Genomic DNA, 22,318 nt, shown 5'->3' on the forward strand with positions numbered 1-22,318 from the left:
ATTCCACCTTGTTACCACTTCTTGCTTCAGATGATGGCAGGGCAGGTTCAGTAGTTTTTGGTGGTGCTCCAGTCTTCTGTACGTGGTGCCTGTACGCCGAAAGTGTCCCGCAATTCTTCTGGCCACCGACAGCATCTCTTGCACGCCCCTGTCGTTTTTTAAAAAATTCTGCACCACCAAATTCAAGGTATGTGCAAAACATGGGACGTGCTGGAATTTGCCCATATTTAATGCACACACAATATTGCTGGCGTTGTCCGATGCCACAAATCCACAGGAGAGTCCAATTGGGGTAAGCCATTCCGCGATGATCTTCCTCAGTTGCCGTAAGAGGTTTTCAGCTGTGTGCGTATTCTGGAAACCGGTGATACAAAGCGTAGCCTGCCTAGGAAAGAGTTGGCGTTTGCGAGATGCTGCTACTGGTGCCGCCGCTGCTGTTCTTGCGGCGGGAGTCCATACATCTACCCAGTGGGCTGTCACAGTCATATAGTCCTGACCCTGCCCTGCTCCACTTGTCCACATGTCCGTGGTTAAGTGGACATTGGGTACAACTGCATTTTTTAGGACACTGGTGAGTCTTCTTCTGACGTCCGTGTACATTCTCGGTATCGCCTGCCTAGAGAAGTGGAACCTAGATGGTATTTGGTAATGGGGGCACACTGCCTCAATAAATTGTCTAGTTCCCTGTGAACTAACGGCGGATACCGGACGCACGTCTAACACCAACATAGTTGTCAAGGCCTCAGTTATCCGCTTTGCAACAGGATGACTGCTGTGATATTTCATCTTCCTCGCAAAGGACTGTTGGACAGTCAATTGCTTACTGGAAGTAGTACAAGTGGGCTTACGACTTCCCCTCTGGGATGACCATCGACTCCCAGTAGCAACAACAGCAGCGCCAGCAGCAGTAGGCGTTACACGCGAGGATGCATCGGAGGAATCCCAGGCAGGAGAGGATTCGTCAGAATTGCCAGTGACATGGCCTGCAGGCCTATTGGCATTCCTGGGGAAGGAGGAAATTGACACTGAGGGAGTTGGTGGGGTGGTTTGCGTGAGCTTGGTTACAAAAGGAAGGGATTTACTGGTCAGTGGACTGCTTCCGCTGTCACCCAAAGTTTTTGAACTTGTCACTGACTTATTATGAATGCGCTGCAGGTGACGTATAAGGGAGGATGTTCCGAGGTGGTTAACGTCCTTACCCCTACTTATTACAGCTTGACAAAGGCAACACACGGCTTGACACCTGTTGTCCGCATTTCTGTTGAAATACTTCCACACCGAAGAGCTGATTTTTTTGGTATTTTCACCTGGCATGTCAGTGGCCTTATTCCTCCCACGGACAACAGGTGTCTCCCCGGGTGCCTGACTTAAACAAACCACCTCACCATCAGAATCCTCCTGGTCAATTTCCTCCCCAGCGCCAGCAACACCCATATCCTCCTCATCCTGGTGTACTTCAACACTGACATCTTCAATCTGACTATCAGGAACTGGACTGCGGGTGCTCCTTCCAGCACTTGCAGGGGGCGTGCAAATGGTGGAAGGCGCATGCTCTTCACGTCCAGTGTTGGGAAGGTCAGGCATCGCAACCGACACAATTGGACTCTCCTTGTGGATTTGGGATTTCGAAGAACGCACAGTTCTTTGCGGTGCTTTTGCCAGCTTGAGTCTTTTCAGTTTTCTAGCGAGAGGCTGAGTGCTTCCATCCTCATGTGAAGCTGAACCACTAGCCATGAACATAGGCCAGGGCCTCAGCCGTTCCTTGCCACTCCGTGTGGTAAATGGCATATTGGCAAGTTTACGCTTCTCCTCCGACAATTTTATTTTAGGTTTTGGAGTCCTTTTTTTACTGATATTTGGTGTTTTGGATTTTACATGCTCTGTACTATGACATTGGGCATCGGCCTTGGCAGACGACGTTGCTGGCATTTCATCGTCTCGGCCATGACTAGTGGCAGCAGCTTCAGCACGAGGTGGAAGTGGATCTTGATCTTTCCCTAATTTTGGAACCTCAACATTTTTGTTCTCCATATTTTAATAGGCACAACTAAAAGGCACCTCAGGTAAACAATGGAGATGGATGGATACTAGTATACAATTATGGATGGACTGCCGAGTGCCGACACAGAGGTAGCTACAGCCGTGGACTGCCGTACTGTGTCTGCTGCTAATATAGACTGGATGATAATGAGATGTAGTATGTATAAAGAAGAAAGAAAAAAAAAACACGGGTAGGTGGTATACAATTATAGATGGACTGCCCAGTGCCGACACAGAGGTAGCTACAGCCGTGGACTACCGTACTGTGTCTGCTGCTAATATAGACTGGATGATAATGAGATGTAGTATGTATAAAGAAGAAAGAAAAAAAAAACCACGGGTAGGTGGTATACAATTATGGATGGACTGCCGAGTGCTGACACAGAGGTAGCTACAGCCGTGGACTACCGTACTGTACTGTGTCTGCTGCTAATATAGACTGGATGATAATGAGATGTAGTATGTATAAAGAAGAAAGAAAAAAAAACCACGGGTAGGTGGTATACAATTATGGATGGACTGCCCAGTGCCGACACAGAGGTAGCTACAGCCGTGGACTACCGTACTGTACTGTGTCTGCTGCTAATATAGACTGGATGATAATGAGATGTAGTATGTATAAAGAAGAAAGAAAAAAAAAAACACGGGTAGGTGGTATACAATTATGGATGGACTGCCCAGTGCCGACACAGAGGTAGCTACAGCCGTGGACTACCGTACTGTGTCTGCTGCTAATATAGACTGGATGATAATGAGATGTAGTATGTATAAAGAAGAAAGAAAAAAAAAACCACGGGTAGGTGGTATACAATTATGGATGGACTGCCCAGTGCCGACACAGAGGTAGCTACAGCCGTGGACTACCGTACTGTGTCTGCTGCTAATATAGACTGGATGATAATGAGATGTAGTATGTATAAAGAAGAAAGAAAAAAAAACCACGGGTAGGTGGTATACAATTATGGATGGACTGCCCAGTGCCGACACAGAGGTAGCTACAGCCGTGGACTACCGTACTGTGTCTGCTGCTAATATAGACTGGATGATAATGAGATGTAGTATGTATAAAGAAGAAAGAAAAAAAAAACCACGGGTAGGTGGTATACAATTATGGATGGACTGCCCAGTGCCGACACAGAGGTAGCTACAGCCTTGGACTACCGTACTGTGTCTGCTGCTAATATAGACTGGATGATAATGAGATGTAGTATGTATAAAGAAGAAAGAAAAAAAAACCATGGGTAGGTGGTATACAATTATGGATGGACTGCCCAGTGCCGACACAGAGGTAGCTACAGCCATGGACTACCGTACTGTGTCTGCTGCTAATATAGACTGGATGATAATGAGATGTAGTATGTATAAAGAAGAAAGAAAAAAAAACCACGGGTAGAGGTATACAATTATGGATGGACTGCCGAGTGCCGACACAGAGGTAGCTACAGCCGTGGACTACCGTACTGTACTGTGTCTGCTGCTAATATAGACTGGATGATAATGAGATGTAGTATGTATAAAGAAGAAAGAAAAAAAAAACCACAGGTAGGTGGTATACAATTATGGATGGACTGCCGAGTGCCGACACAGAGGTAGCTACAGCCGTGGACTACCATACTGTACTGTGTCTGCTGCTAATATAGACTGGATGATAATGAGATGTAGTATGTATAAAGAAGAAAGAAAAAAAAAGCACGGGTAGGTGGTATACAATTATGGATGGACTGCCGAGTGCCGACACAGAGGTAGCTACAGCCGTGGACTACCGTACTGTACTGTGTCTGCTGCTAATATAGACTGGATGATAATGAGATGTAGTATGTATAAAGAAGAAAGAAAAAAAAACCTCGGGTAGGTGGTATACAATTATGGATGGACTGCCGAGTGCCGACACAGAGGTAGCTACAGCCGTGGACTACCGTACTGTACTGTGTCTGCTGCTAATATAGACTGGATGATAATGAGATGTAGTATGTATAAAGAAGAAAGAAAAAAAAAAACCACGGGTAGGTGGTATACAATTATGGATGGACTGCCGAGTGCCGACACAGAGGTAGCTACAGCCGTGGACTACCGTACTGTACTGTGTCTGCTGCTAATATAGACTGGATGATAATGAGATGTAGTATGTATAAAGAAGAAAGAAAAAAAAAAACCACGGGTAGGTGGTATACAATTATGGATGGACTGCCGAGTGCCGACACAGAGGTAGCTACAGCCGTGGACTACCGTACTGTACTGTGTCTGCTGCTAATATAGACTGGATGATAATGAGATGTAGTATGTATAAAGAAGAAAGAAAAAAAAAACCACGGGTAGGTGGTATACAATTATGGATGGACTGCCCAGTGCCGACACAGAGGTAGCTACAGCCGTGGACTACCGTACTGTACTGTGTCTGCTGCTAATATAGACTGGATGATAATGAGATGTAGTATGTATAAAGAAGAAAGAAAAAAAAAACCACAGGTAGGTGGTATACAATTATGGATGGACTGCCCAGTGCCGACACAGAGGTAGCTACAGCCGTGAACTACCGTACTGTGTCTGCTGCTAGTATAGACTGGATGATAAATAATGATATAAAAAATATATATATATCACTACTGCAGCCGGACAGGTATATATTATATAATGACGGACCTGCTGGACACTGTCTGTCAGCAGAATGAGTTTTTTATAGAATAAAAAAACACCACACAAGTCACACGACGAGTGTTTAACTTTTTCAGGCAGACAATCACAATATACTGGTGGTCAGTGTGGTCACTGGTCAGTCACACTGGCAGTGGCACTCTGGCAGCAAAAGTGTGCACTGTTTAATATGTACTCCTGGCTCCTGCTATAACCTATAACTGCTCCCCAGTCTCCCCCACAATTAAGCTGTGTGAGCACAGTCAGATATTGGCCCTCATTCCGAGTTGGTCGGTCGCAAGGCGAATTTAGCAGAGTTGCTCACGCTAAGCCGCCGCCTACTGGGAGTGAATCTTAGCTTCTTAAAATTGCGACCGATGTATTCGCAATATTGCGATTACTAACTACTTAGCAGTTTCAGAGTAGCTCCAGACTTACTCTGCCTGTGCGATCAGTTCAGTGCTTGTCGTTCCTGGTTGACGTCACAAACACACCCAGCGTTCGCCCAGGCACTCCCACCGTTTCTCCAGCCACTCCTGCGTTTTTTCCGGAAACGGTAGCGTTTTCAGCCACACGCCCCTAAAACGCCGTGTTTCCGCCCAGTAACACCCATTTCCTGTCAATCACATTACGATCGCCGGAGCGAAGAAAAAGCCGTGAGTAAAAATACTTTCTTCATAGTAAAGTTACTTGGCGCAGTCGCAGTGCGAACTTTGCGCATGCGTACTAAGCGGATATTCACTGCGATGCGATGAAAAAGAACGAGCGAACAACTCGGAATGAGGGCCATTATACATAGATGATGCAGCACACTGGGCTGAGCACAGATATGGTATGTGACTGAGTCACTGTGTATCGTTTTTTTTCAGGCAGAGAACGGATTATAAACTGCACTGGTGGTCACTGGTCAGTCACTAGTATAACTAACTACTATCAGCAAAATTCTGCACTCTCTGAGCACTCCTCCTAAGCTCCAGTAAATGAAGTGTCTCACTCTCAATCTCCTATCTATTTCTAAACGGAGAGGACGCCAGCCACGTCCTCTCCCTATCAATCTCAATGCACGTGTGAAAATGGCGGCGACGCGCGGCTCCTTATATAGAATCCGAGTCTCGCGATAGAATCCGAGCCTCGCGAGAATCCGACAGCGTGATGATGACGTTCGGGCGCGCTCGGGTTAACCGAGCAAGGCGGGAAGATCCGAGTCGCTCGGACCCGTGTAAAAAAACATGAAGTTCGGGCAGGTTCGGATTCAGAGGAACCGAACCCGCTCATCTCTACTGTAAATGTCTGTTTCTTTTCAAGCAGAACTTTCTTGATCATACTAATTGCTTGAAAGATCTGGGAGCACATGGAAAAGAGTACAAACCATGCTTATAGCAAGGGGAAGCCTGGTGAGAAATCTGCTTTCTTTCTTTCAAATTGGGTGCTCACTTTGAGCTGAATGAGGACTGCTGGCATGGCACTCAGGCGACAGGTGGAATCTTGGTCATGCTCTGGTTTCTCTTCAAAACGAACAAATCTTTCGCCTTTTACTAAAGATTTCCGTGGAGAGGAGCAAAACTGAGTTTTATCTCAATTTTTGCATGCTCCGTCTTATTGGGGTTTCTTTTATCGGTTTAAAGATAGAACGAGTGTGCTTTAATGTAAGCTCATTTGCATAGAAATGACAGTAAATGTTTGTTTCTTTTCAAACAGAACTTTCTTGACTATACTAATTGCTTGAAAGATCTGGGAGCACATGGAAAATAGAGATGAGCGACTGAAATTTTTCGGGTTTTGTGTTTTGGTTTTGGGTTCGGTTCCGCGGCCGTGTTTTGGGTTCGAACGCGTTTTGGCAAAACCTCACCGAATTTTTTTTGTCGGATTCGGGTGTGTTTTGGATTCGGGTGTTTTTTCAAAAAACACTAAAAAACAGCTTAAATCATAGAATTTGGGGGTCATTTTGATCCCAAAGTATTATTAACCTCAAAAACCATAATTTACACTCATTTTCAGTCTATTCTGAATACCTCACACCTCACAATATTATTTTTAGTCCTAAAATTTGCACCGAGGTCGCTGTGTGAGTAAGATAAGCGACCCTAGTGGCCGACACAAACACCGGGCCCATCTAGGAGTGGCACTGCAGTGTCACGCAGGATGTCCCTTCCAAAAAACCCTCCCCAAACAGCACATGACGCAAAGAAAAAAAGAGGCGCAATGAGGTAGCTGTGTGAGTAAGATTAGCGACCCTAGTGGCCGACACAAACACCGGGCCCATCTAGGAGTGGCACTGCAGTGTCACGCAGGATGGCCCTTCCAAAAAACCCTCCCCAAACAGCACATGACGCAAAGAAAAAAAGAGGCGCAATGAGGTAGCTGTGTGAGTAAGATTAGCGACCCTAGTGGCCGACACAAACACCGGGCCCATCTAGGAGTGGCACTGCAGTGTCACGCAGGATGTCCCTTCCAAAAAACCCTCCCCAAACAGCACATGACGCAAAGAAAAAAAGAGGCGCAATGAGGTAGCTGTGTGAGTAAGATTAGCGACCCTAGTGGCCGACACAAACACCGGGCCCATCTAGGAGTGGCACTGCAGTGTCACGCAGGATGTCCCTTCCAAAAAACCCTCCCCAAACAGCACATGACGCAAAGAAAAAAAGAGGCGCAATGAGGTAGCTGACTGTGTGAGTAAGATTAGCGACCCTAGTGGCCGACACAAACACCGGGCCCATCTAGGAGTGGCACTGCAGTGTCACGCAGGATGTCCCTTCCAAAAAACCGTCCCCAATCAGCACATGATGCAAAGAAAAAGAAAAGAAAAAAGAGGTGCAAGATGGAATTGTCCTTGGGCCCTCCCACCCACCCTTATGTTGTATAAACAAAACAGGACATGCACACTTTAACCAACCCATCATTTCAGTGACAGGGTCTGCCACACGACTGTGACTGATATGACGGGTTGGTTTGGACCCCCCCCAAAAAAGAAGCAATTAATCTCTCCTTGCACAAACTGGCTCTACAGAGGCAAGATGTCCACCTCATCTTCACCCTCCGATATATCACCGTGTACATCCCCCTCCTCACAGATTATCAATTCGTCCCCACTGGAATCCACCATCTCAGCTCCCTGTGTACTTTGTGGAGGCAATTGCTGCTGGTCAATGTCTCCGCGGAGGAATTGATTATAATTCATTTTAATGAACATCATCTTCTCCACATTTTCTGGATGTAACCTCGTACGCCGATTGCTGACAAGGTGAGCGGCGGCACTAAACACTCTTTCGGAGTACACACTTGTGGGAGGGCAACTTAGGTAGAATAAAGCCAGTTTGTGCAAGGGCCTCCAAATTGCCTCTTTTTCCTGCCAGTATAAGTACGGACTGTGTGACGTGCCTACTTGGATGCGGTCACTCATATAATCCTCCACCATTCTATCAATGTTGAGAGAATCATATGCAGTGACAGTAGACGACATGTCCGTAATCGTTGTCAGGTCCTTCAGTCCGGACCAGATGTCAGCATCAGCAGTCGCTCCAGACTGCCCTGCATCACCGCCAGCGGGTGGGCTCGGAATTCTGAGCCTTTTCCTCGCACCCCCAGTTGCGGGAGAATGTGAAGGAGGAGATGTTGACAGGTCGCGTTCCGCTTGACTTGACAATTTTGTCACCAGCAGGTCTTTCAACCCCAGCAGACTTGTGTCTGCCGGAACGAGAGATCCAAGGTAGGCTTTAAATCTAGGATCGAGCACGGTGGCCAAAATGTAGTGCTCTGATTTCAACAGATTGACCACCCGTGAATCCTTGTTAAGCGAATTAAGGGCTGCATCCACAAGTCCCACATGCCTAGCGGAATCGCTCCCTTTTAGCTCCTTCTTCAATGCCTCCAGCTTCTTCTGCAAAAGCCTGATGAGGGGAATGACCTGACTCAGGCTGGCAGTGTCTGAACTGACTTCACGTGTGGCAAGTTCAAAGGGCATCAGAACCTTGCACAACGTTGAAATCATTCTCCACTGCACTTGAGACAGGTGCATTCCACCTCCTATATCGTGCTCAATTGTATAGGCTTGAATGGCCTTTTGCTGCTCCTCCAACCTCTGAAGCATATAGAGGGTTGAATTCCACCTCGTTACCACTTCTTGCTTCAGATGATGGCAGGGCAGGTTCAGTAGTTTTTGGTGGTGCTCCAGTCTTCTGTACGTGGTGCCTGTACGCCGAAAGTGTCCCGCAATTCTTCTGGCCACCGACAGCATCTCTTGCACGCCCCTGTCGTTTTTAAAAAAATTCTGCACCACCAAATTCAAGGTATGTGCAAAACATGGGACGTGCTGGAATTTGCCCATATTTAATGCACACACAATATTGCTGGCGTTGTCCGATGCCACAAATCCACAGGAGAGTCCAATTGGGGTAAGCCATTCCGCGATGATCTTCCTCAGTTGCCGTAAGAGGTTTTCAGCTGTGTGCGTATTCTGAAAAGCGGTGATACAAAGCGTAGCCTGCCTAGGAAAGAGTTGGCGTTTGCGAGATGCTGCTACTGGTGCCGCCGCTGCTGTTCTTGCGGCGGGAGTCCATACATCTACCCAGTGGGCTGTCACAGTCATATAGTCCTGACCCTGCCCTGCTCCACTTGTCCACATGTCCGTGGTTAAGTGGACATTGGGTACAACTGCATTTTTTAGGACACTGGTGAGTCTTTTTCTGACGTCCGTGTACATTCTCGGTATCGCCTGCCTAGAGAAGTGGAACCTAGATGGTATTTGGTAACGGGGGCACACTGCCTCAATAAATTGTCTAGTTCCCTGTGAACTAACGGCGGATACCGGACGCACGTCTAACACCAACATAGTTGTCAAGGCCTCAGTTATCCGCTTTGCAGTAGGATGACTGCTGTGATATTTCATCTTCCTCGCAAAGGACTGTTGAACAGTCAATTGCTTACTGGAAGTAGTACAAGTGGGCTTACGACTTCCCCTCTGGGATGACCATCGACTCCCAGCGGCAACAACAGCAGCGCCAGCAGCAGTAGGCGTTACACGCAAGGATGCATCGGAGGAATCCCAGGCAGGAGAGGACTCGTCAGAATTGCCAGTGACATGGCCTGCAGGACTATTGGCATTCCTGGGGAAGGAGGAAATTGACACTGAGGGAGTTGGTGGGGTGGTTTGCGTGAGCTTGGTTACAAGAGGAAGGGATTTACTGGTCAGTGGACTGCTTCCGCTGTCACCCAAAGTTTTTGAACTTGTCACTGACTTATTATGAATGCGCTGCAGGTGACGTATAAGGGAGGATGTTCCGAGGTGGTTAACGTCCTTACCCCTACTTATTACAGCTTGACAAAGGGAACACACGGCTTGACACCTGTTGTCCGCATTTCTGGTGAAATACCTCCACACCGAAGAGCTGATTTTTTTGGTATTTTCACCTGGCATGTCAACGGCCATATTCCTCCCACGGACAACAGGTGTCTCCCCGGGTGCCTGACTTAAACAAACCACCTCATCATCAGAATCCTCCTGGTCAATTTCCTCCCCAGCGCCAGCAACACCCATATCCTCCTCATCCTGGTGTACTTCAACACTGACATCTTCAATCTGACTATCAGGAACTGGACTGCGGGTGCTCCTTCCAGCACTTGCAGGGGGCGTGCAAATGGTGGAAGGCGCATGCTCTTCACGTCCAGTGTTGGGAAGGTCAGGCATCGCAACCGACACAATTGGACTCTCCTTGTGGATTTGGGATTTCGAAGAATGCACAGTTCTTTGCTGTGCTGCTTTTGCCAGCTTGAGTCTTTTCATTTTTCTAGCGAGAGGCTGAGTGCTTCCATCCTCATGTGAAGCTGAACCACTAGCCATGAACATAGGCCAGGGCCTCAGCCGTTCCTTGCCACTCCGTGTGGTAAATGGCATATTGGCAAGTTTACGCTTCTCCTCCGACAATTTTATTTTAGGTTTTGGAGTCCTTTTTTTTCTGATATTTGGTGTTTTGGATTTGACATGCTCTGTACTATGACATTGGGCATCGGCCTTGGCAGACGACGTTGCTGGCATTTCATCGTCTCGGCCATGACTAGTGGCAGCAGCTTCAGCACGAGGTGGAAGTGGATCTTGATCTTTCCCTAATTTTGGAACCTCAACATTTTTGTTCTCCATATTTTAATAGGCACAACTAAAAGGCACCTCAGGTAAACAATGGAGATGGATACTAGTATACAATTATGGACTGCCTGCCGACTGCAGACACAGAGGTAGCCACAGCCGTGAACTACCGTACTGTACTGTGTCTGCAGCTAATATAGACTGGTTGATAAAGAGAAGATGTCTATGTAACTATGTATGTATAAAGAAGACTGAAAAAAATCCACGGTTAGGTGGTATACAATTATGGACGGACTGCCTGCCGAGTGCAGACACAGAGGTAGCCACAGCCGTGAACTACCGTACTGTACCGTGTCTGCAGCTAATATAGACTGGTTGATAAAGAGAAGATGTCTATGTAACTATGTATGTATAAAGAAGAATGAAAAAAAACCACGGTTAGGTGGTATACAATTATGGACGGACTGCCTGCCGAGTGCAGACACAGAGGTAGCCACAGCCGTGAACTACCGTACTGTACTGTGTCTGCAGCTAATATAGACTGGTTGATAAAGAGAAGATGTCTATGTAACTATGTATGTATAAAGAAGAATGAAAAAAATCCACGGTTAGGTGGTATTACAATTATGGACGGACTGCCTGCCGAGTGCAGAGACACAGAGGTAGCCACAGCCGTGAACTACCGTACTGTGTCTGCTGCGACTGGATGATAAATGATATAAAAAATATATATATATCACTACTGCAGCCGGACAGGTATATATTATATATTATATAATGACGGACCTGCTGGACACTGTCTGTCAGCAGAATGAGTTTTATTTTTATAGAATAAAAAAAAAAAACACACACAAGTGAAGTCACACGACGAGTGTTTAACTTTTTCAGGCAATCACAATATAAGTATACTACTAACTATACTGGTGGTCAGTGTGGTCAGGTCACTGGTCAGTCACACTGGCAGTGGCACTCCTGCAGCAAAAGTGTGCACTGTTTAATTTTAATATAATATGTACTCCTGGCTCCTGCTATAACCTATAACTGGCACTGCAGTAGTGCTCCCCAGTCTCCCCCACAATTATAAGCTGTGTGAGCTGAGCAGTCAGACAGATATATAATATATATAGATGATACAGCACACTGGCCTGAGCCTGAGCAGTGCACACAGATATGGTATGTGACTGACTGAGTCACTGTGTGTATCGCTTTTTTCAGGCAGAGAACGGATATATTAAATAAACTGCACTGTGTGTCTGGTGGTCACTCACTATATAATATATTATGTACTCCTGGCTCCTGCTATAACCTATAACTGGCACTGCAGTAGTGCTCCCCAGTCTCCCCCACAATTATAAGCTGTGTGAGCTGAGCAGTCAGACAGATATATATAATATTATATATAGATAATAGATGATGCAGCACACTGGCCTGAGCCTGAGCAGTGCACACAGATATGGTATGTGACTGACTGAGTCACTGTGTGTATCGCTTTTTTCAGGCAGAGAACGGATATATTAAATAAACTGCACTGTGTGTCTGGTGGTCACTCACTATATAATATATTATGTACTCCTGGCTCCTGCTATAACCTATAACTGGCACTGCAGTAGTGCTCCCCAGTCTCCCCCACAATTATAAGCTGTGTGAGCTGAGCAGTCAGACAGATATATATAATATTATATATAGATAATAGATGATGCAGCACACTGGCCTGAGCCTGAGCAGTGCACACAGATATGGTATGTGACTGACTGAGTCACTGTGTGTATCGCTTTTTTCAGGCAGAGAACGGATATATTAAATAAACTGCACTGTGTGTCTGGTGGTCACTCACTATATAATATATTATGTACTCCTGGCTCCTGCTATAACCTATAACTGGCACTGCAGTAGTGCTCCCCAGTCTCCCCCACAATTATAAGCTGTGTGAGCTGAGCAGTCAGACAGATATATATAATATTATATATAGATAATAGATGATGCAGCACACTGGCCTGAGCCTGAGCAGTGCACACAGATATGGTATGTGACTGAGTCACTGTGTGCTGTGTATCGCTTTTTTCAGGCAGAGAACGGATTATAAAGTAAACTGCACTGTCCTCACTAGTAAACTCTCTCCACTCAGTCTCTACACTTCTACAGTAACAGTACTCCTCCTAGTCAGCTCCAGTAAATCTCTCTCAGTCTCTTATAATCTAAATGGAGAGGACGCCAGCCACGTCCTCTCCCTATCAATCTCAATGCACGTGTGAAAATGGCGGCGACGCGCGGCTCCTTATATAGAATCTGAGTCTCGCGATAGAATCCGAGCCTCGCGAGAATCCGACAGCGTCATGATGACGTTCGGGCGCGCTCGGGTTAACCGAGCAAGGCGGGAAGATCCGAGTCTGCTCGGATCCGTGAAAAAAACCATGAAGTTCTGGCGGGTTCGGATTCAGAGAAACCGAACCCGCTCATCTCTAATGGAAAAGAGTACAAACCATGTTTATAGCAAGGGGAAGCCTGGTGAGAAATCTGCTTTCTTTCTTTCAAATTGGGTGCTCACTTTGAGCTGAATGAGGACTGCTGGCATGGCACTCAGGCGACAGGTGGAATCTTGGTCATGTTCTGGTTTCTCTTCAGAACGAACAAATCTTTCGCCTTTTACTAAAGATTTCCGTGGAGAGGAGCAAAACTGAGTTTTATCTCAATTTTTGCATGCCCCATCTTATTGGGGTTTTATTTTATCGGTTTAAAGATAGAACGAGTGTGCTTTAATGTAAGCTCATTTGCATAGAAATGACAGTAAATGTTTGTTTCTTTTCAAACAGAACTTTCTTGACCACACTAATTGCTTGAAAGATCTGGGAGCACATGGAAAAGAGTACAAACCATGTTTATAGCAAGGGGAAGCCTGGTGAGAAATATGCTTTCTTTCATTCAAATTGGGTGCTCACTTTGAGCTGAATGAGAACTGCTGGCATGGCACTCAGGCGACAGGTGGAATCTTGGTCATGCTCTGGTTTCTCTTCAGAACTAACAAATATTTCGCCTTTTGTTAAAGATTTCCGTGGAGAGGAGCAAAACTGAGTTTTATCTCAATTTTTGCATGCCCCATGTTATTGGGGTTTCTTTTATCAGTTTAAAGACAGAACGATTGTGCTTTCTTGTTAGCTTTAATGTAAGTTTATTTGCATAACAATGACAGTAAATGTTTGTTTCTTTTCAAACATAACTTTCTTGACCATGCTACTTGCTTGAAAAATCTGGGAGCACATGGAAAACAGTACAAACCATGCAGTATCACAAGAGCCTTTATTTGATCTTTCATGAAGATAGAGCAGAATTGAGGACACGTCAACAATTTCTGCCGAAGGTGGTTCATCTTTCCACATGGTGCCTTTGGCCACTGACACCTTCGTTGAGTCAAAGTCTCTGGCTGTGGTCAGAACTTTGAAAATGTATGTCACCAGAACGGTTCAGATTAGGAAAACAGAGGCTCTGTTTGTCCTGTATGCTCCCAACAGGATTTGGTGTCCTGCTTCCATGCAGACCATTATGCGCTGGATCTGTGGTAAGATTCAGCATGCTCGTTCCACGGCAGGATTGCCGTTTCTGAAGTAGGTGAAGACCCATTCTACTAGAAAGGTGGGTTCATCCTTGGCAGCTGGTCGGGGAGTCTCGGCATTGCAACTTTGCCGAGCAGCTATTTAGTAAACACTTTTGCTAAGTTTTACAAGTTTGATACCTTGGCTGATGATAACCTTAAGTTGGGTCATTCGGTGCTGCAGAGTCGTACGCACTCTCCCACCCGTTCAAGAGCTTTGGTATAACCCCATGGTTCTTAATGTGACCCCAGCATCCTCTAGGTCGTATGAGAAAATAGGATTTTAATACCTACCGGTAAATCCTTTTCTCTTAGTCTGTAGAGGATGCTGGGCACCCGTCCCAGTCCATACTGTGTCTGCAGTTATTACTTGTGGTTATACACATGTTGTGTTATGGTTCTGGTCAGCTTTTTGCTGCAATTGTTCATGCCGTTGGCTTGTGTTCTGTTGAATGCCACGTTCTGCGGCATGCTTAAGGTGTGAGCTGGTAAGATGCTCACCTTAGTTTAACAATAAATCCTTTCCTCGAAATGTCCGACTCCCTGGGCACAGTTCCTATAACTGGAGTCTGGAGGAGGGGCATAGAGGGAGGAGCCAGTTCACACCCTTTGAAAGTCTTAAAGTGCCCATGTCTCTTGCGGATCCCGTCTATACCCCATGGTTCTTAATGTGACCCCAGCATCCTCTACGGACTAAGAGAAAAGAATGCCCTTGCGCACTATCCTGACTTCTCCTCCCGTCTGCTTACTTTGTGCCTTCCAACGCACAATGCGAACTACAGGTGGTGCTGCAGGGCCCACACCCTTTTACTTGCCTTACAGAACAGCTCTGGAGCTGTTACAGTGCCCAGCTGCTGCAAGAAATCAGCTTGAATGCTTCAGGGGATGGGGCATGGCCAACATGAGCCCCACACCGAAGGAGGGTGGGGGTGTTTAATGTGAACTAGGGGTCATCCAAGCACTGCAAAAGGCCGCCATGCCCTGCATGCCCCTTTTCTCTTTTCATATGCAGATGAGGGTTCCAGTCAACTTTGGCCCACTGCTTGGATAACATCACCGTATGCAAATCCGTCTGCTGCAGACCTTCCCCCAGGAATGCTTGTACTAGTTGTTGCATATGGTGCTTCAGTATTAGGCAGCCTTCCGCCCTCCCATGTTCATCTGAAAAGATGTGGTCTCCCTGCAGTTGTTGTCCCCAGACGAGAGTTCCCTTGTGCTTCCTCAGTTGAATCTCCTTAACTTGACGGGTGAGGGGCTGCCCGAGCAGCCACCCTCCCCAGCCCTATCCCAAATCATACTTATTTTGCATATGAGATCTCTTGATCATGAAGATTGTTCTCACAGGGTGAGGTTCATCCATTATATTTTAAAATAGGAAGGTACAAATTACATATTTGAATTGCATCTATGTGCTGGATTCAAATGTCCCCCCCCCCCCTTCCTTTCTCAATTGTGCCCGTCAGCAGCTATTCTAAGGTTGCTGCCAATGGGTGTGACACATTAATTTCTTCTGTGGGGTACACTGGACTCCACAAGGATTCACATTGGGGTGTAGAGTAGGATCTTGATCTGAGGCACCAACCGGCTCAAAGCTTTTGACTGTTCCCAAGAAGCTCAGTGCATTCTCCTCTATAACCCCGCTTCCATGAACAGGGAGCTCAGTTTGTAGTTGGTGCCTTCAGTAGCAGGCCAATTAACAGGGGCCTGCCTCAGGCAGCCTATTCTTAGCTATTAATTTTGACAAGAAAAGAAGAACTTGTTTTATGAGAATCTACAAGGGCTGCAGCAGGCTAGGTCTAATAGACATCTTTACTGCAGCTTCATCACTCCCAGCGGCGCTGTATACTCCCGTGCCCTGGTTGCTGGGTCACTGCAGCGGAGGCTCCGGTTTCATCCTAAGGTCAGTCACACACACACTACCCTTCCGGATCACGAGGCCGCTGATGAAGGGGAGCGAGGCCGTAGGGGGTGGGCCGTGTGCGCACTGCGGTGGACACTGATTACTGGGCAGCCGCTCCACTAGCCACCAGGTACAGTTAAGGAGCACAGGTCTGGGGGTTTTTCTACTATATTAACCCAATTTTGTACTGCCCGCAGCGCATTGTGATAGGTAATAGGGCCTGATTCAGGTTGGATTGCAATCACAATAAGCAATCCAACTGCAAAAATTGCTAAGAGCATACGCATGTGCCTGCATTTTCTGCGGCACCCCGCAGAGAATGTGATCGCCTCTGCCTGTCAATCGGGGCGGGGAAGGGGGGGAGAGGTGGGTCAGCAACACTCCATTTCCAAGTCAGGGATGGAGCGGTGCGGGGGCAAGGCTTCAAAATGGGGTCTGCAACGGAGGAGACACAGGGGGCGTGGTCACAGCGGCTGTATGACATCACATTCAGCCGCTGTGATCACAAAAATGGTGGCGGCTTCCTGCGCGCACATACAGTCTGCACCAGCAGGAGCCTACACCATTTTTTATGATCACGCTGAACTGCAGTGCGACTGCAATTACAGCATGGTCAAGAAGTGAGGCGTCATGCTGGGTGGCCATGCCCTGTCACTGTGCAGGAGCCAGCACCGCTCACACACTAGTCCCCGGGTGCAGCCCCCAACCCCCGGGACATCCGGAGCAACAAAATGTAGATTCAGGCCACCAGGCCACGCCCCTACCTATGAAACCATGCCTCCTTTTTACCATTGCGCTGCTTATCTGCGCGCACTACATTACAATCTCCCTCGCCACCTCTCTGGGTGTCACCAGTGATAGTGACACCTCTGCCATGCTTGTAGCAGCTGGTCTTAAGATCTACGCCTCAAGCCCTGAGTGTTTGCCCTTGTGACTTGTTGATCATCATAGCGAAGCAGATGCTTACAGAAAACTGCAGGGGCTTAGATTGAAAATAAAAAAATTGATGGGTATAAGGTAGAGAGGAGCGGGTTCGGTTCTCCGAGAACCGAATTCCCCACGAACTCCACGTGGTTTACACTGGTCCGAGGCAGGCTCGGTTGTTCCCGCCTGACTCGGAAAACCTGAACAAGGGAAAATGTCATCATCCCGCTGTCGGATTCTCGCGAGATTCGGATTCCATATAAAGAGCTGCGCGTTGCTGCCATTTTTACTCGTGCATTGAAGAGAGAGCGGAGAGGACGTGGCTATGTTCTCTCAGTGGAAATCTCAATATCAGTGCTCAGTATCAGTGGTTACTTATTGCTGCTCAGTAATACTAGTAGTGTGTCTCTCCTGCTCAGTGTCAGTTCTCAGTAGTATCCTCATCAGTGCTCAGTATCACTGCTCATTGTCTTGTGCTGCATTGTGGTGCTCAGCATACTATAGTACATTACTAATAGTCCAGTGCTGCATCTTGCTGCTCAGTGTCAGTTCTAGTATCCTCATCAGTGCTCACTATCACTGCTCATTGCATTGTGGTGTTCTGTATACTACAATAACATAGTAATATAGTAACATAGTTTTTGAGGTTGAATAGAGGCAAATTGCCCATCGTGTTCAACCTGTTTTAAGTTGTGATGATTCTACATACTTGCTGAATAATGTTTTATGACTAGTTAGCTACTATAACTCATGTTACCCCCGGATTAACCATGTTGATATTTTAAGTATTATAACCTTGGATAGCTTTTTAATTCAGAAATGTATCCATTCCTTTTTTAAATCCAATTACAGAGTCCGCCATTACCACCTTCCCTGGCAGGGAATTCCACATCCTGATTGCCCTAACAGTGAAGAAACCTTTCCTCCATTGCGTTCTGAACTTTCCTCCAGTCGCAGCGAGTGACCACGTGTTCTTTTAATAAATAATTCCTCTGATCACTCTTTGTTATGTATCTTTACATATTTGAAGATATTAATAATATCTCCTCTTAGGCACCTCTTTTCTAGTGTATAAATATTCAGCCTAGTAAGTCTTTCCTTATAGTCCAGTACTTTTAGGCCTTTAATCAATTTAGTCTTCAGGATCTCTTACACTTCCGTGAGCAGCAGAGTAGTGCAATGGAAGCATGCTGGGCCCATAACCCAGAGGTCGATTGATCAAAACTATCCTCTGCTATGTGCATTTTTTTTTTATAATTAAAGTAATCAAAAACTGGGATTGATATTTTGGCTCTTTTATTTTTACTTAAAGTACAATAACTTTTATCATTTTAATTTGTTTTAATAGTATATTGACAGCATTGTTTTCTTTAAAAAATCCACTTAATTTTCTTTACCCTATTACTGAAATGGTAATTGACAAAAACAAACTACATTGTCACCAGAAGAGCAATGCAAAATGTACAAGTGATATATGAAAATCATCTTCCATCTTGAATTTCAATGATGCATTGGGACAACAATTTGTGAGAAACATCTTCACCCATAAAGAAAGATTTTCTTAATTCCTTACCTGTGTGCTGATTAGATATCACCTTGTTTTCACATTAAACAGACTTCCCCATGAGGAAGCAGCAAGGATGCAGTGACGTTTCCTGGTGTCAACCTGTATTATTTCAGTAGACATTGAAATGAGGATGCATCTTTGATGCCTTTCCAATGAAGCAAGTTTAATTCAGTAATAGGTGAAAAACCATTCCTACAAAGGTGTTAATCAGAGACTTGGCTTTGTGGACACTTTTCAGAGAGCAAATTTGTTAGCATAAACATAAAATCAGAAAATGAAGAGCTGTTTAATCACTCAATTGGACTTTTCTGCCAGCATAATTTTTTTTCTCTGCAACCCACTGCTAAATTGTGCTTCCTAGCTGTTTTTTCATAAAATCACTTAATCAAATCTAACTCTGATTACATCAGAGAAGGCCAGGTACCCTACACCATAAGGGGGGGGTTTGAAATTTTGACTTGTCTACTTAAAGATCACCAAAATCTGATTACAAGGTCAATTACATCCCTGGGTGGGATTGAACCACCAACCTTTTGGTTAATAGCCAAACATGCTAACCGATTGCGCCACAGAGACACCTTGCAAAAGTCAATACTGACAAAGGCTAATAAGCATTCATCTAGAACGTTTCCTAGAAAAACTTGAAAAAGTCAATAATCTGGAGAATTTTTGTAAGAAACACATTGGTACTTTCCCATGATGAGTGAGTGCTTCAGGATTTCTTGCACTTACATGGGCTATTAACCAAAAGGTTGGTGGTTCAATCCCACCCAGGGATGTAATTGACCTTGTCATCAGATTTTGGTGATCTTTAAGTAGACAAGTCAAAATTTCAAACCCCCTCTTATGGTGTAGGGTACCTGGCCTTCTCTGACGTAATCAGAGTTAGATTTAATTAAGTGATTTTATAAAAAACAGCTAGGAAGCACAATTTAGCAGTGGGTTGCAGAGAAAAAAATAACATTTTAAACCTACCGGTAATTTTTTTTTCTCTTAGTCCGTAGAGGATGATGGGGACTCCGTAAGGACCATGGGGGATAGACGGGCTCCGCAGCAGACATGGGCACTTTAAGAAAGACTTTAGATCTGGGTGTGCACTGGCTCCTCCCTCTATGCCCCTCCTCCATACCTCAGTTAGAGAAACTGTGCCCAGAGGAGACGGACAGTACTAGGAAAGGATTTTTGTTAATCCAAGGTCAAGATTCATACCAGCCACACCAATCACACCGTATAACTTGTGATATACTACCCAGTTAACAGTATGGAAACAACATAGCATCAGTCCAAGACCGATGAAAACTAACATATAACCCTTATGTAAGCAATAACTATATACAAGTCTTGCAGAAGTAGACCGCACTTGGGACGGGCACCCAGCATCCTCTACGGACTACGAGAAAAAGATTTACCGGTAGGTTTAAAATCTTATTTTCTCTTACGTCCTAGAGGATGCTGGGGACTCCGTAAGGACCATGGGGATTATACCAAAGCTCCCAAACGGGCAGGAGAGTGCGGATGACTCTGCAGCACCGATTGAGCAAACAGGAGGTCCTCCTCAGCCAGGGTATCAAACTTATAGAACTTTGCAAAGGTGTTTGAACCAACTTTGACCCACTGCTTGGATGACATCACCATATGCAAATCCATCTGCGGCAGGCCTTCCCCCAGGAATGCTTGCACTAGTTGTTGCATTTGGTTTGTTGTTTGGGGGTGCTTCAGTATTAGGCAGCCTTCTGCCCTCCCATGTTCATCTGAAAATATGTGTTCTCCCTGCAGTTGTTGTCCCCAGATGAGAGTTCCCTTGTGCTGCCTCAGTTGAATCTCCTTTACTTGACAGAGATGTGCCTGAGCAGCGGCCCTCCCCAGCCCTATCCCAAATCATACTTATTTTGCATAGGAGATACCATGGTCATGAAGATTGTTCTCCCAGGGTTAGGTTCATTCATTGCATTCTGGGTATGCTGACCCCTGTGATATCCCCAAATGTGGGAAACTCAACTGCATTATTTGTGGTAGTGGGGGACTGTGTTTGTGCTTTCCTCTGGTCAGCTCTGGTAAAAGTCAGATTTCTTTGTCTCAGATCTTCCTCTAGCCTTGTTCTTCTTTCGAGAGTTCCCTTGTGCTGCCTCAGTTGGATCTCCTTCACTTGACAGGGGGGTGCCCGAGCAGCGACCCTCCCCAGCTCTAGCCCAACTCCTACTTACCTGCCAGGTGAGATACTATGATCATGAAGATGCTTCTCCCAGGGCAAGGCTCACCCATTGCACTCTGGGTGTGCTGCCCCTGCGATTTCCCCAAATGTGGGAAACTTGACTGCATAATTTGTGTTTCCCCTGGTCGGCTCTCATATAATTCAGATCTCTTTGTCTCAGGTCTCTCTCCAGCCTAGTTTGCTGTCTGTTTCCACTTCTTTTTTCTTGAGCCCCTCCCTTTTATACCCTTGTGCACTATCCTGACTTCTCCCGTCTGCTTACTTTGTGCCTTCCAACGCACAATGCAAACTACAGGTAGTGCTGCAGGGCCCACACCCTTTTACTTGCTTTACAGAGCAGCTCTGGAGCTGTTACAGTGCCCAGCTGCTGCAAGAAATCAGCTTGACTGCTTCAGGGGCTGGGGCATAGCCAACATGAGCCCCACACCGAAGGAGGGGTGGAGGTGTTTAATGCGAACTAGGGGTCATCCAAGCGCCGCAAAAGGCCGCCCTGCCCTGCACACCCCTTTATTCTTTTCATATGCAGACGAGGGTTGAAGCCAACTTTGACCCACTGCTTGGATGACATCACCATATTCAAATCCATCTGCTGCAGGCCTTCCCCCAGGAATGCTTGCACTAGTTGTTGCATTTGGTTTGTTGTTTGGGGGTGCTTCAGTATTAGGCAGCCTTCTGCCCTCCCATGTTCATCTGAAAATATGTGTTCTCCCTGCAGTTGTTGTCCCCAGATGAGAGTTCCCTTGTGCTGCCTCAGTTGAATCTCCTTTACTTGACAGAGATGTGCCTGAGCAGCGGCCCTCCCCAGCCCTATCCCAAATCATACTTATTTTGCATAGGAGATACCATGGTCATGAAGATTGTTCTCCCAGGGTGAGGTTCATTCATTGCATTCTGGGTATGCTGAACCCTGTGATTTCCCCAAATGTGGGAAACTCGACTGCATTATTTGTGGTAGTGGGGGACTGTGTTTGTGCTTTCCTCTGGTCAGCTCTGGTAAAAGTCAGATTTCTTTGTCTCAGATCTTCCTCTAGCCTTGTTCTTCTTTCGAGAGTTCCCTTGTGCTGCCTCAGTTGGATCTCCTTCACTTGACAGGGGGTGCCCAAGCAGCAATCCTCCACAGCTCTAGCCCAACTCCTACTTACCTGCCGGTGAGATACTATGATCTTCACTGTTAGGGCAATCAGGATGTGGAATTCCCTGCCAGGGAAGGTGGTAATGGCGGACTCTGTAATTGGATTTAAAAAAGGAATGGATACATTTCTGAATGAAAAAGCTATCCAAGGTTATAATACTTAAAATATCAACATGGTTAATCCGGGGGTAACATGAGTTGTAGTAGTTAACTAGTCATAAAACATTATTCAGCAAGTATGTAGAAT

At 46.0% G+C, this 22,318-nt stretch overlaps 5 non-coding genes and 1 pseudogene across 5 annotated transcripts; all 6 read left to right on the forward strand.

Moving 5' to 3' along the window:
- The first annotated feature begins 6,162 nt into the window (after positions 1–6,162).
- LOC135010129 (U5 spliceosomal RNA) lies at positions 6,163–6,278 on the forward strand. Its single transcript, XR_010209593.1, has one exon. It is a non-coding gene; the product is annotated as a U5 spliceosomal RNA (small nuclear RNA).
- A 7,074-nt stretch (positions 6,279–13,352) lies between these two features.
- LOC135010128 (U5 spliceosomal RNA) lies at positions 13,353–13,468 on the forward strand. Its single transcript, XR_010209592.1, has one exon. It is a non-coding gene; the product is annotated as a U5 spliceosomal RNA (small nuclear RNA).
- Positions 13,469–13,743: 275 nt separating this feature from the next.
- LOC135010131 (U5 spliceosomal RNA) lies at positions 13,744–13,859 on the forward strand. The gene has a single exon (XR_010209595.1). It is a non-coding gene; the product is annotated as a U5 spliceosomal RNA (small nuclear RNA).
- A 6,748-nt stretch (positions 13,860–20,607) lies between these two features.
- LOC135010134 (U1 spliceosomal RNA) lies at positions 20,608–20,771 on the forward strand. Its single transcript, XR_010209597.1, has one exon. It is a non-coding gene; the product is annotated as a U1 spliceosomal RNA (small nuclear RNA).
- Positions 20,772–20,923: 152 nt separating this feature from the next.
- Positions 20,924–21,065, forward strand: LOC135010115 (U1 spliceosomal RNA; annotated as a pseudogene).
- Positions 21,066–21,758: 693 nt separating this feature from the next.
- LOC135010133 (U1 spliceosomal RNA) lies at positions 21,759–21,922 on the forward strand. The gene has a single exon (XR_010209596.1). It is a non-coding gene; the product is annotated as a U1 spliceosomal RNA (small nuclear RNA).
- Positions 21,923–22,318: the final 396 nt, after the last annotated feature.

The sequence above is a fragment of the Pseudophryne corroboree genome, unplaced genomic scaffold (assembly GCF_028390025.1).
Source record: "Pseudophryne corroboree isolate aPseCor3 unplaced genomic scaffold, aPseCor3.hap2 scaffold_2283, whole genome shotgun sequence".
Taxonomy (NCBI): Eukaryota; Metazoa; Chordata; class Amphibia; order Anura; family Myobatrachidae; genus Pseudophryne; species Pseudophryne corroboree.